The 14,205-nt window shown below is 40.8% G+C and overlaps 1 pseudogene; it reads right to left on the bottom strand.

The window, feature by feature from the left end:
* Positions 1-10,274: 10,274 nt before the first annotated feature.
* On the bottom strand, positions 10,275-13,468 carry LOC111763110 (mitochondrial dynamics protein MID51 pseudogene; annotated as a pseudogene).
* Positions 13,469-14,205: the final 737 nt, after the last annotated feature.

Here is a 14,205-nt window from a genome sequence, read left to right as displayed (position 1 = left end):
GGCATACTTATTTTATTTTTTATGCTCTTCCATAATTTTCACATTTTTGATAGTGGATGTATATGTGTATTTGTGTATATATTTCTTTTATAATTTGAATTTTCAAATCTTTAAAAATGGCACAATGAAGAGTTGGGTGTGAGGTAGGTAACATGTCGGAGTTTAGGCTTGACCTGCCAACAAGTTAAAAGAAGGGAGAGGAGTGGGAAAAAGTGAATTTCATTTATGCCGTTTTTTATTCGAGAAGTTGCGCATTAACAAAATAATCAGGCATACCATACAGGAGTCCCAAAATGGCTTTGCCATTATCATCTTACATCATTGTGATATATTTGTTACAATTGATGAAAGTCCATAGCTTATATTTGGTGTATTATGACCACAAACCACCTATTAATATTATGAACACCGTGTATTAGTATTGTATATTTGTTTTAGTTCATGAGAGAACGATCTCATATTAACGACAGTCCACCATATACCATGGAGTTACTGTGTTATACAGTCCCCTGCTTTGTACAGTCAATCCAAAGTGTGCCCCCAGTGGCTCTCAGTTTCATCATGGAGATGTGCTGTCATCAGCTCAGTCCATTTCAGAACATTTTCATTACTCCAAAAGGAAAAACCCCTTAAGCCTTTTCACTACCCCCCATTATTGATATAGTACCTTCTTTGTTGTTGCTGTAAAAATTACTATGTTACTGTTAATTATAGTCTATATGTCACATTAGTTGTCTTTTTTCATGTTTCTCCATATTTTTAACGCCTTGTATAACAGTTCTATATGGTTATGAATTTCAAAAAGAAATATTGGATTATCCTTGTAATCTAATCTGTACCTGGGCATGACGGAGTTATGATTAGGACAGATAAAAGGCATGGCAAAGAACAGAGTTGAGGTTTTCTGATGTTGGAATTTTGATGTTGGCGTTTGATGCTGAAGACTTAAGCTGGAGCCCCGGGAAGTAAGCTCCCAGAGGAAAGAGAAGCCAGCCCCAGGAAGAAAGGAACATTGAACCCAGAGAAATGCAAGCCCCAGGAATATAGGAACCCAGGAAGCCTGAACCCTCACAGACGTCAGCAGCTATCTTCTTCCAAATAGACTTTGGTGAGGGAAATGCTTTATAGCCTGGTATCTATAAGCTCCTAGTCAAATAAATACCCTTTATAAAAACCAGCCAACTTCTGGTATTTTGCATCAGCACCCCTTTGGCTGACCCCTTTGGCTGACACCTTGTAATAGAGGAACATTCTTGTGTTTGTACTATTAGCCATAATCATTATCTACCCCCAAAATCACAGTTTTACAATCCTTAGATTATCCTCTGGCATTCTTTCAATTGACATTAACCTCCCTAGACTACTGGATTATGCTCACTATAATGTGTTACATCAACTCTATCCATTTCCCCACATTTACAATCTACCTTATTAAACATACTACACACAATTCAGCATCAGCTCCCTCTTCTCAAACTGCATTCTGTCTCCTAGTAATCTATACTCTAGAGTTTAATTCCATGAGTTTACTCATTGTATGTAACTCATATTAGTGAGACCATGTATTTGTTCCCTTTTGTGTCTGGCTTATTTTACTCAACATAATGTCCTCAAGGTTCATCCATGCTGTCTCACGCATCCTAACTTCATTGCTTCTTACTGCTGAGTAGTAATCTATGGTATGTATATACCACATTTTGTTTATCCATTCTTTGGTTGGTGGGCACTTGTGTTGTTTCTGTCTTTTAGCAATTGTCAATAATGCTGCTATAAACATCAGCATGCAAATACCTGTTTGCATCCTTTCTTTCCTGACTTTTTAGAAAAGATCTTATTTATTTCTCCTCCCTCCCTCCATTTCTGCTCTCTGTGCCCATTCACTGTGTGTTCTGCTGTTTGTGTGCTTATCTTTTCATTAGGTGGCTCTGAGAACCAATCCTGGGACTTTCTGAAGTGGGAGAGAGGTGATCATTTTCTTGCGCCACCTCAGCTTCCTGGTCTGCTGTGTCTCTTATTATCTTTCCTCTGTGTCTCTTTATGTTGCATCATCTTGCTGCATCAGCTCTCCGCATGGTCCAGCACTCCTGTGTGGGCCAGCACTCCATGTGGGCCAGCTCGCCACACGGGCCAGCTTGCCTTCCTGAGGAGGCCCTGGGCATTGAACCCTGGACCTTCTATGTGGTAAATGGGAGCCCAATTGCTTGAGCCACATCCTCTTCCCTGTCACGACTTTTGAATTTATCCTGGTAGCTGGGTTGTCAGGTCATATGGCAGTTCTATATTTGGCTTCCTGAGGAGCTGCCAAACTGTCCTCCACAGAGGCTGTGCCATTTTACATTCCCACCAGCAGTGAAGGATATGCTTTTGAGGTAAAATAAATTGGCAGAATGCGGTTATGGAAATGGGGCATGGATGAGAGTTCAGATAAGTAGTATAAGAGAGAGGGAGAAGTATTTAAGATGACACCCCTGTTTTGATTTGGATTACCAGGTAGACAGTGCCATCCCTGAAATAAGGGGAGGTATGTATTAAAAAAGTAAGGATAACCAGTTCACCAAGGGGAAACGTCAGTTTGAGATGCCTTTGGGAAATGTGTGCACCCAACTAGATACATTGCAGGCCAGACCACTTCATAGAGCTTCTGTGGGTGCTCTGCCAGTGTTGTATCCAACAACAGGATTGGAAAAACTAGAATTCGTTTTAGCAGGATATTTCTGAGCATTTTCTGGGATAATCTTTTCCTGTTATCTGGTCTATTCTAAAAATGTGAGTTTCACATCTCCGTAGGCTGAATCGGTAGCAGTGGAATATAGACCTCTGGGCATTTTATTATTTCATCATTTTATTCATATGGAAAGTAAAGAGAAGGTTGGGATTCACTGGCTGTTGATTGTGATCCTTTTATTTTTTTTTGTCAGCCTCCTATACCAATTGCACATTTTGGCCACATAAGCATTTTGCTATTCAGGGCAGTGATCTTATCCTTCATTTTGCAATATCCAAGGGTGTTTCCTTCATCTTTAGGGGCATAGTTGAGTTTTCAGAAGTCACGAAACGAAGTCTCATTTTCAATTCATTTGAGTCTAACAAAGTTCTATAGGGTATACATTTAAAAGGACAATAATAAAGTATTTTTTGAGGATTTGGCTTTGCAATTTTAAGGTGAAAACTCATAAAATTGGCAATTGTTGATCTACAATTTCATACTTTTCAATTCAATGTGGAAGAGTAGAGAAGGCAGGGTGCTGGGAGTCAAAGCTTTCTTTCTGGGTCTACTTAAACTGCTTCTCCATTCCTTATCTGTAAGACATGAGACAAATATTTGCCCACACAGTTGGTATTAAATTTAAATGAGATTATATGCGTGGAACTCTGAAAAATTCAAACTATATAAGTGCTAGGAATTCTTATCATCTCTAAATTCTCCTCCCCTGTTCCCCCATCTCTCTTTTTCCATCTCTCATTTCCACCCTGTTCCTGATGTGGAAGAGAACTATCTGACTATAGCAGAAATTAGGGACAAAAGGAATATATTTCTGTTTCTGAGTTTTATAATAATTTAAAATCCAGTTGAAATCTGAGCTAAATAAGATCATGGTTTATGAATCTGTTCAAAGATGAGAAGGTTTATTCCTTTAAGTGATAGAGGTGATTATTAAACATTCAGAATCATCATATGTTATGAGCTCCTTAATTTATAATTTACTCCTTTTTAAAATGTTCAGTTAACTAGTGACACATTGAATTTACTTGGAACATATTTGTCTTTACTATTCAAAAAGCATATTTAAAAAGTGAGAAATGCAAAAAATACATGTATACATATACACAAATTTTTTAAAAAATTATCTGTAATTCTCCCACCAAGTGAGAACCATTTTTTATTATTTTGTAATGGAACTGTATAATCTCAGTCTTTGTGTAAAAATACATGTTTTTATTGTTAATATATTTAAATTTTGGATTATTTTTCTTAGAATTGTTACTAAATTGTTTATAGTATTTTACAATTAAAAAAATCCCTTTGCAATTAATTACAGACATTTTCCAAATTATTGCATATGAACATTATGATTGCAAGTGGCTGCAGAGTATGGTTAAGTTTATTAAATTAACTTTTCAATACACAGATTTAGGTTATTTCTAAATTTTGGTAATTTGTAAATCTGAACTATATGTATATGTGTGTATACCTATGATTTAAATAGTTTTGTCTATACATTGACACTGAATATTTTCACAATTCAGATCTGACTTGGAATGTTAACATGTTAAGCATGGACAAGTTTATCTGCTCTGGTTGGCACGGAGCCTCCTACTCACTCTCTCCCTCCCACTTCTCCCTCTCACGTCCTACCTTGAACTTGGTAGCTTTAGAGACATTGTAAATCATATTTCAATATTCCTGTTCATGAATCTTTGTCTACGTGCATGATTATTTCCTTTGGATTGCACGTATTGTCAGTTTTCCCATTGGGTTGTACCATTCCCAAGAGCAGGGAATGAAATGCCCATTCTTCGCATTATATTTTCTTCAAAATTTCTCTGTCATCTTGAATGGCAAGTGGGGTTATATCAAGGCTCTCTGAATTTACATTTCATTGATACAAGTTTAGCCGCCTCCCTTTTTTTCCTTTGCCTCTATTAGCAGTTTTTAGCTCTTCTTTTTGTTAATTATTTCTCTGAAATCTCAACTGGAAAGTTAGTATTTTAATTTGAAGGTTCTTTATATGTTGCAACTTTAAGTCTATAGGTGAAAATATTTTATTATTTGCCATTCTCCATTTATTTCGTTTATGGTACTTTCAAACATACAGAAATTTTACATTTTTGTATGCTTTTTCTTTAGAGTTTCTGTTTTGCTTATTTAACACTTCCTTTCCAAATCCAAGATTATATACATATTTGCCTACATTTCTTTGTGATTATTTTGCTTCTATTTTACATTTTACATTTGTATTTTACATTTATTACATTTAAGTAATTTAGGCCATCTGCAATTTATTTTGCTTTCAAATACAAGACAAATATTTAACTTTTTTCCAAAATAATTAAGGATTTATTTTTAGGAATATTTGTTGAATAATTTTGATATATATAAAATTTTCATTTTTGTACAACTCCTTCTTTGCCTCACTTTGCTCAAAACTCTCCCTTGACAGGGGTATTTCTGGATTACTCCATTTTCATAATTCCCTTGATCATTCCTCTATCTCTTTACCCCAGTTTTTTCCCCCTACTTCACACTTTCTGTGACTTGACATTGTGCTGGGTGTTATTCTATATTTATTTGTTTATTGTCTGTGCACTCATCAGAAAGTCAGTTCCATGACAGCAGGGACTTTTTGGTTGTTCACTGCTCTATTTCAGTAGTTTGAAAAGACCCTGCATATAAAAAGTACTTCATATACAGTTATTGAATAAATGAATATTTAAGTACAATGTAAATTTTCTGCCTTTCATGCAGACCTTGTAATCCTTTTCTCCCTTATACTTCACCTCCCTTCACACAATGGATAAGGTACAAGATGGAAGAAATGGCTTATATTACTGTTTATACCTTTTTGGAGTAGCTGAGTTCAATTGTTGTTTATTCCAGATTTCTCTTTTTTGTGTGTGTGTGATAGGAGCACTGAAGATATTATATATTTCAGTGAGACTGTGATTGGATGGTCTGTCTAGGCTGGGAACAGGAATGTAATTAAGTAACTTGCCTTATTATTTTAAGATGCTTTTACAAAAACAAATACAGGGAGGCGGATGCGGCTCAGGTGATTCGGATCCCGTCTATCATATGGGAGGCCCCAGGGATCGAACCTGGGGCCTCCTGGGGCCCCCGGCACCATGGAGAGCTGATGGCCTGCGCAGCCCCGGAGAGCTGATGGCAGACAGTGAGCGCAAACAACAAGCAGGGGGAGAATAAAAGGAAATAAAATAAATAAATCTTAAAAAAAAAACCCACCAAGAACAAATACAGCAAACACCTTGATTCTTCTGTAAAAGGAAGTTTTTTTTTGGTTTTTATTTTTAAAAAGCTCCTTGCAATGTACTGAGAGCATAATCTTATTTATTTTTATTTTCCATGGAAGCTGTTTGTCCTTAGAGACAATTTGGCAGTTGAGGCCACCTTTCTTCCGCCACTCTTAGACATGTAGAATCAGTGCCGAGGAATTGAAGGTAATTGTTCTGATCGTCCCTGCCATGTAGACTGGCTGCTATGAGGAGACCCAAGTCTGCCCTGAGTATCCATAGACTTTCATGTGTTTTGTTAAGCTCTCAGCAGCTCGCAGTTGGAATTCCATTTTGCTGCTAAGGCTAGTTGGCTTTATATTATCACAGCTCTATTTTCTCAACTCAATACACTTAGGGCAAGGAGGAGGACACAATGCTGCAAAGAATTGAGATGAAGTGGTAAGATCTACGTGTCAACTGTACAGATCTCTTTCAGTTCTTGTCTAGATTAGTTGAAGACTGAGTCTGTAGTTCGTTTTACTAACAAATGAATTCGATTTAATTGTCATCAGTTTGGATGTTGCTCAGGAGCCCAGAGACCTTAAGGCAAGTTACTTGTTCTAAATCAATCATACATCAAAGTCAATGTGATATTTTTGAGTAGTCAATCTTTCTATGATGGCACTCTACCTGGGCCATCACCGTCTTGAAATAAAAAGAAAATGACTGCATTATTAGAAGACCTCTTGACTTAAAATAAAAGGGGATTAAATCGTAGGGCCAATATATGCAGGCTCAAGACAAAATCTTCTGCTTTTCATATGTTTTAAGAATGGTTTTAACCTTGCTGTGGCAAGTTTTGGGTAACATTTACAAATCTTGTCCTGTTTCCTCACTGGCAAATAGCCAGGGACAAATGGAGACAAGACTTTATTGTGAAGAACCATCAAGTTTTGAGCTCAGGAGCAGTAACACTCCTTTTCATGCATGAAGGCTGGGAGCCCTTCAGCATTTCTAGCTCTGTGGGTGCCAACACTCCTCTCCAGTGGCACATTTCAGATATAATCCTATAAAAAGCTTGCAGGAAACCAGGAGATCATTGGGCTGTGTGGTCCTCTACAAGGTGGGTCAGACTGATTGCCAGGATGGCAGAGCCCATGGCAGAATGTTCAGAACTGAGGTTTCAGAGGCAGGCTCTGGAGAGGTGCAGGAAAATTCTAAGAAGTTCACGCCCCTCTTAGTTTCCTCAGGCTGCCATACAGATCCTCACTAAATCATTGGCTCACAGCAACAGGAACGTATTCTTGGAAGTGAAATGAAAGTGTCCTCAGGGTTGGCTCTAAGAGAACTCCTTCTTTGCCTCTTTAAGCTTCTGGAGACTCCTGGCAACCCTTGGCCATCCTGGCTTGCAGCTGCATCACATCAGTCTCTGCTTCTGTCTTCACATGACCTCCCGTCCCTGTTTGTGTGTGTCCCTGTAGCCAATCTTCCCTCTCCTGTCTCCTAAAGAGAACGGTCATTGGAATGCATCCACTGTGGCCTCATCTTCACTTGATTACATTTGCAAAGATCCTATTTCCAAATAATGTCACATTCATAGGCACTGGAGGCTGGGACTTGGATGCATCAACCCACTGCATCCTCTTCTCCCTCGTCTTCCTTTGTCTCACTCACTCTTTTCTTTTCCAATATATAGGGATAGTACAGATGGGGTACTTTTTCCTACCACTCAGAAGGTGGGGGTGGGCGACTGGGGAAACCCCAAAGCTGGATGGTATTTTTATTCTACTTTTCATCATGATTCACGGTTCAGTGGGGCATGGCCGGTGATCATTTGGGGTAGTCTGAAAAAAAGGGGAAAAAGTGCCCTTGTCTTGAAGAGATGCTTTTTTTTGCTGATGGGGTGGCACTGTTTCACTCAGATCCCTAAGCTTGCTGGGGGCATAAGAATGTGGATTATATTTGGGGATGCTCAGTTCCTGTGATAAGTCTATAAAAATAATTCCCTTAATGAGATGACTGAATCAATCCAATATTTATTTAGCACTTTGGAAAGCACTAAATAAATATTTTGGTGTACAGTTCTTTGAGTCTGAGCACATACATAGATTCTTGGAACTATTACCACAAACATGATACAGAACAGTTCCAACATCCCCAATGAATTCCATGATGCTTATCATTTTTAGGTAGATTCTCCCCCCTCTCCTCCGCATTCCCTGGCCCTTCAACCACTGCGTTTAGCAGAATTCTTGAATATGACCCCCAAAACACTATCCACAAAGAAAAAAAAGATAAATTGGACTTCAAGAAAGTTAAAAATGTTTTGCTCTTTGAGGAACACAGTTAAGAGGATAAAAAGGACAAGCTACAGATTGGGGGGAAACATTTGTCAATCGTATATCCAACAAAGGACTTTCATCCAGAACAAAGAACTCTCAAAACTCTGCAGGAAGAAAACAAACAATTTAAAAATGGACAAAAGATTTGAACAGAGACTTCATCAAGAAAATGAAGAGATGGCAAATGAGCAAATGAGAATATCATTAGCCTTTAGGGGCCACCAAATTAAAACCACAATGAGATACCATTACACAACTATTGAAATGGCTAAAATAAAAATACTGACACACCGAGTGATGAAAGAGGTAAAGCAACTGGTACTCTCTTACCTTGCTAGTGGGTGAGCAAAAAGGTACAGCTACTCTGGAAAACCACCCAGGGAAAAACACACATCCTTATGATCCGGCAATCCCACTTCTAGGAATTTATCTCAGAGAAATGACAACATAGGTTCACATAAAAAACCTGTGCATGAATATTTATAGCAGCATTATTCATAATCACCAAAATCAGCAAACAACCCAAATGTCTTTCAAATGCCCTTCAAAAGGTGAATGGCTAAACAAACCATGGTCTACTCATACAATGGATACGTGCGACAAAGTGGATGAACCTCAAAATAATTAGGCTGAGTAAAAGAAGTTATATTCTATTTAACAGTAAGAAGTAACCTCTTTCTTTAAGGAATAACTCTTCTCATTCTACTTCTGAAATATCTTTATTCCCCTTTGTTCTCTCAGATTGCAATCTATCCTTCCTTTTTCCTTCCATGGTGCTTCTCTTCTGAAAATCTCATTTGTGCATGTTCTGAGTATCCTTTGCAGCATAACAAGCCACCCCAAACTTAGTGGCATCAAACAACCACCATTTGATTATTTTCAAGGATTCTGTTGGCCAGGAATTATAACACTGCACATTGGGGATGGCTTGTCTGGAACCTCAGCTGGGAAGGGTTGAATGGCTAGCAGGGCAAATACTGGGGTTAGAATTACCTGGAGGATCCTTCACCCCCATTTCTGGCACCTTGCCTGGGATATCATGAAGTCTGGGCTCAGAGAACCTCCTTGTTGGCCTTTTTATGTAGCTTGGGATTTTCCTAGCCTGGTGGTTGGGAGCTGAGAGGCAAAGGGGCAATATCCTGAGTGTGAGCCTGCTGAAAGGAGCGTAGAGAAACTGCATGGTCTTTGATGATCCAGCCTCAGGAGTTACATAGCATCATTTTTGCCAAACTCTACTGTTGAAAGCAGTCATAAGCCCATCAGATTCAAGAAGAATGGACACAGAGTCCATCTCATGATGGGAGAGGTGTCAAAGAATTTAGACCAAGCTCTTTTATTTTATTTTTTTAACTTTATGTCCAGTTTATATTGTGCCCTCATTTTTATATGGGACAATAACAGTGTGCTAAGGAGAGACATCCTCAGCACTTAGGAGCATGAGGTGCTCAGGAAGGTAGAATGGGCTTCTTTTCCAGAAACCTAGGTCGAAGGGCAGCTCTTACTCCAAGAAACCATGAATACTGTCTCAGCACTCATGCTGCAGGGTTCAGCATGGAAACATGCAAGCAGAGCTCTTCCCTGACATTCAACTAGAAGGCAACATCTTGATGTCCTCCAGGGAAAAGAGCAAAACAGAAGGTGTGAGCAAGAGAGAAAAAGATGGGAAAGAAAAAGACACTGAAAAGAAACAGGCAAAAAGGCAGTGCAGAAAGAAGCAGAATACCTAGGCCAAAATGTAAAACACCAAACAGTCTCAACAGCCAGGCTAGGGTTCTGCCTTCTCAATTCATTCTGAAAACCTAGTCTGGGGCAAGGAAGAAAGATGGGTGAGGAAATAGGAGACTGAAAAGATGTCATCCTGATGAACATGAAGAGATCAAGGTGATGACCAGCAAGGCAGGAGGTACCCAGGAACCCAGCGAGGCACCAATGATGTAGCTGCATCCTGGGCCTGCCCACCCAATGTGGCTTCTGCCTGCTCTACATCTGCAGCAGCACCTCTGGCTCAGACAATGAGCAATAGAGATTGTACCCCAACTCATCTATTTCTTCAAGAGTGAGCTCTGCAAAGAAGTTCACCTTGGGGTTCAGAGCACTGGCCAGGACTCTGGCCTCTAAGTTGCTGATGAGTCCCTTCAGGGCCTGCAGGAAGTGGTCAGCCAGCATATCTGGAGACCAGTCAGTCTCCTCTTGAGCCCAGTGCAGGATGATGTTGGGGAGCTGGCTGGCAGTGAGATGGCCAAGGGCTGGAGTGGACCTTGCATATGACCTTGAGGATCTTGAGACACAGGATTGGAAGACTGAGTCAACCTGGTCCAAAACCTGCAGGCATGCTCTCTCGACAGGATGCAGGCTCGGCCACCACAAGTTGTCATGCTGGGTTAACTGGTGTGGTTTGGCCACCAGGACAGGGTTACCAAGGGTCACTGACAGCAGGAAGTCAATGACAAGATGTCTGTCATGCTCATACTGCAGTTCCAGGGTCAGAGCCTCCAGGGGTGGTGCTGGTTGGATCACAGAGTCCAAGAGGGACCCAATGGCTGGACAGTTAATGGAGCCAGTCACTTGCTTTCTCAAACTTGTCTGCCTCTGTCTTTGGAGAGAGGTAGTTCTTTACTACACAGCGGTCCCAGTAACTGATACCATGAAGAAAGTGTTCTGGGTTCTCATAATGAACCATGAAGAAACAAGGGACATTCATGATGGTGCCCTTGCCAGGGATTCATGACCACAGGTTCTGCTCTAGCACGAGGGGCACAATGAGTTGGATGTGGTCAGCTGTCACCACCTTACAGAGGTTGCCACTCAGGTACATGTCCTGAAGTGGCATGTCAGGCAACTTGGCCCACAGGAAACCCCCAAGCTTGGCACATATGTCCATGGCAGCTTGCTTGGCCTGAGCTTGCTCGCCAACAGGGAGGCTGCCCAGTTCTGGTAGAATGAAAGAAATTTCTCCTGCGTTGAAGGCTGGGGAGTCTGTAGAAAGGGTCTGTGGGGACAAGGTCAGGCCTATCTTCATGTCCTTGTTCATCAGCCAAGGGGTGTCCGTCCAGTTTGACTCCTCCCTGCTCCTTTTCCCTGAATGGCTTGGGCGGGTGGGCTGGTAGGGGCACTGACTACCCAATCATACATCTGCTAAACTACTTTGGTGGCAATGCGCAGATGGCTGCTCTGTCTACCCTCAGCATCAGCCGGGCATTGGAGAGCACAAAATCAATGGGTGGACCAATGCCTTGTCTTCCTTGCTTTTGCACTCACCAGGGCCCGCTATTGCTCACCTGAGGCTGCTTAACGCATCTGTGAGGTGGGGTGGGAGAGAGCAGGAGTGTCTATAGAAGATACTTTTGTCCTCTTTCCCTTGGAATGGGGACGGGAAGAAAAAGGAGAGAATCCTAAACGATCTTTCCCAGTCTGCTGTGGAGGAAGAAGACCAGGTCTTTCTCCAGCTCCTTTCCCAGATCTCAGTATCCTCTAGCTTCTAATTTTTCTGAAACTCCTGGCAGATGGAGGCAAAGTAGAAGTCTCCATCAGTGTAGTGAAGCTCTTGGCCCTGGCGCGGCAGAACCCGGTAGAGACCTGGCCTGGCCACTGGGCTCCACTAAGCCACGGGGCACTGGCAGGAGCTAGACATCAAACCACTCTCCAGGCTTCACCTCTTGCCAGGTACTTTCAAGGTCACCCACCAACACGGCCTCTTCACTTCTCGGGCACAACCTTCGGCCAAGCTTTAAAATGGTTGTAGTTTGTCATCTGGCCACAAATTATTTACAATTATCCTGTATGCAAAACAAACTCATGCAGACCTCTCAAAAGTCTCATCCAAAATTATAGGAACAGGCTTGAAATTCAGGACGTCATCAATTATATGACATCAAGTGAGAATGAGGCTCATTGAGTTGAACTCCTGGTGACAATTGGTGAACTCCAGAGTTAGGTAATCTGCCTCCTCCATCCCAAATCCATAATAAAATGGTGTAACAGGCATAGAAGAACATTTCCACACCAAAGAGAGAAAATGGAAGACAATCATTGGCCCATAGCAACGCTGAAGTATAATCAGGTACTGTTGCTTGTTTCTTTTTTAGGGCCCAATACTGTTCCCTGGAAATAATGCTCTGTGGCTATTGATCATGTCCTCTGGGCTCTTAGGTCTGCCCCATGAATCATCTTTCTTTTCCTTAAGGAATACCTTGTGTTTGCAGCTGAGTAGTTCTCTCAGCCTACTTCTTTGCCTATAGCAGTTTGAGGGTCAAAGTCATCTTTTCATTTCATACTATTTCTATCACTTCCAGTCCAAGCTGATCTTATTCCTTTAAAACTTACTGGGTTTCTAATGTGTCAATTTATAAATCTGCTTCATTCATCAAAAGCATGTCCACATCCGCATAAGCCTTCTTTAACCTGGCTTCCCTGTGAGGCTATTATTGGGTAGAAGCTCTTAAGATCCTTAGAAATCCTATCATGTAATAGAGAGTGTTTGAAAGGCACACTCTTAAGATCTTTAGAAGACTGTTTTTTATTTTATTTTTAATATTTTTATTGTTGTAACACACATACAGCTCAAATTTTCCTGTTTTAACCACTTCCAAGAATATGATTGAGGGGTATTAGTTACAATCACCATTGTGCTACCATCACCACCATTCATTACCAAAAGTTTTTCATCACTGCCAACAGATACTCTGTACCCATTAAGCAATAGCTCCCCCTTTCTCTCTTCCCCCTGCCCCTGGTAATCTACTTTCTGTTTCTATGAGTTTGCTTATTCTAGGTATTTAATACATTATTTGACTTTTTGTGCCTGGCTTATTTCACTCATCATGTATTCAAAGTTCATCCATGCTGTGGCATGTATCAGAACTTTATTCCTGTCTGAAAGAGGCATTGAGGAATCATCTTAAATTTTCTGATGTCTTAAAGAGCTTTTACGTTTGTTTGCTTTTCTTAGAGAGTTTTGGGTTGTGCTTTTGGCTTTATCTTTATCCTGAGACTACGTTTTTCTGACAGTACTTTACATTTGATCTTTGAATTCTATATTGGTCAGCCAAAGGGGTGCTGATGAAAAATACCAGAAATCGGTTGGCATTTATAAAGGGTATTTATTTGGGGTAGAAGCTTACAAGTCACAAGGTCATAAAGCTTAAGTTACTCCCCTCACCAAAGTCTGTTGCCATGTCTTGGAGGAAGGTGGCTGCTGATGTCTACAAGGGTCCAGCCTTCCTCTTCCTCTTAAAGCTCCATGGTTCCCGCTTCTTCTGATCTCATCTGTAGGCTGGGATAAATCTCCTCTCTCTCCCGGGGCTCCTTTCTCTCTGGGCTTAGCTGTTCTGTTTTCTCCACAAAGTCAGTTATAGACTATGAGGCTTGTCTCTCTTCCCAGGACCTTGGCCGTGTCTAATGGAGCCTTCCCTCTTTTCTCATGTATCTGCGTCTCTGTGTTCTCCTTCTTTGGGGCTCTAGCATCCAAAACTCTCAACTCTCTCTTCCGCTGTGTGTTTTCCCTGTGAGTCCCCACCCCCTTGGTAGGCATGGACTCAAGTCCTACTGACATGGCCCAATCAAAGCCTTAATTATTATTTAATCAAGTAAAAGTGAAAACTCTGAAGTTAATACAGTCTAATCCTACTAGAGGAACAAACCAGTTTACAAACATAATGCAATACCTATTTTTGAAATTCATAAACAATACCAACTACTATACCGTCAGACCATTTCTTACTTTGAGGACACTTTGTTAGCTGGAAAAATTATCCTGGACTTAGCTGAGACTGTCAACCAAAGCATCTCCATGTGACCTCTCCATTCAGCTTGGGCTTCTTCACAGCATGGCAACTGTGAGCATCTGGAGAGTCAGGATGCCACAAAAAGCAGGCAGAAGCTGCACGGCCTCTTTTGACTTTTCCTTGGGTAT

The sequence above is a fragment of the Dasypus novemcinctus genome, chromosome 20 (assembly GCF_030445035.2).
Source record: "Dasypus novemcinctus isolate mDasNov1 chromosome 20, mDasNov1.1.hap2, whole genome shotgun sequence".
Taxonomy (NCBI): domain Eukaryota; kingdom Metazoa; phylum Chordata; class Mammalia; order Cingulata; family Dasypodidae; genus Dasypus; species Dasypus novemcinctus.
The sequence above is the reverse complement of the archived record's forward strand: the minus strand, read 5'-3'. Positions and strand labels throughout refer to the sequence as shown.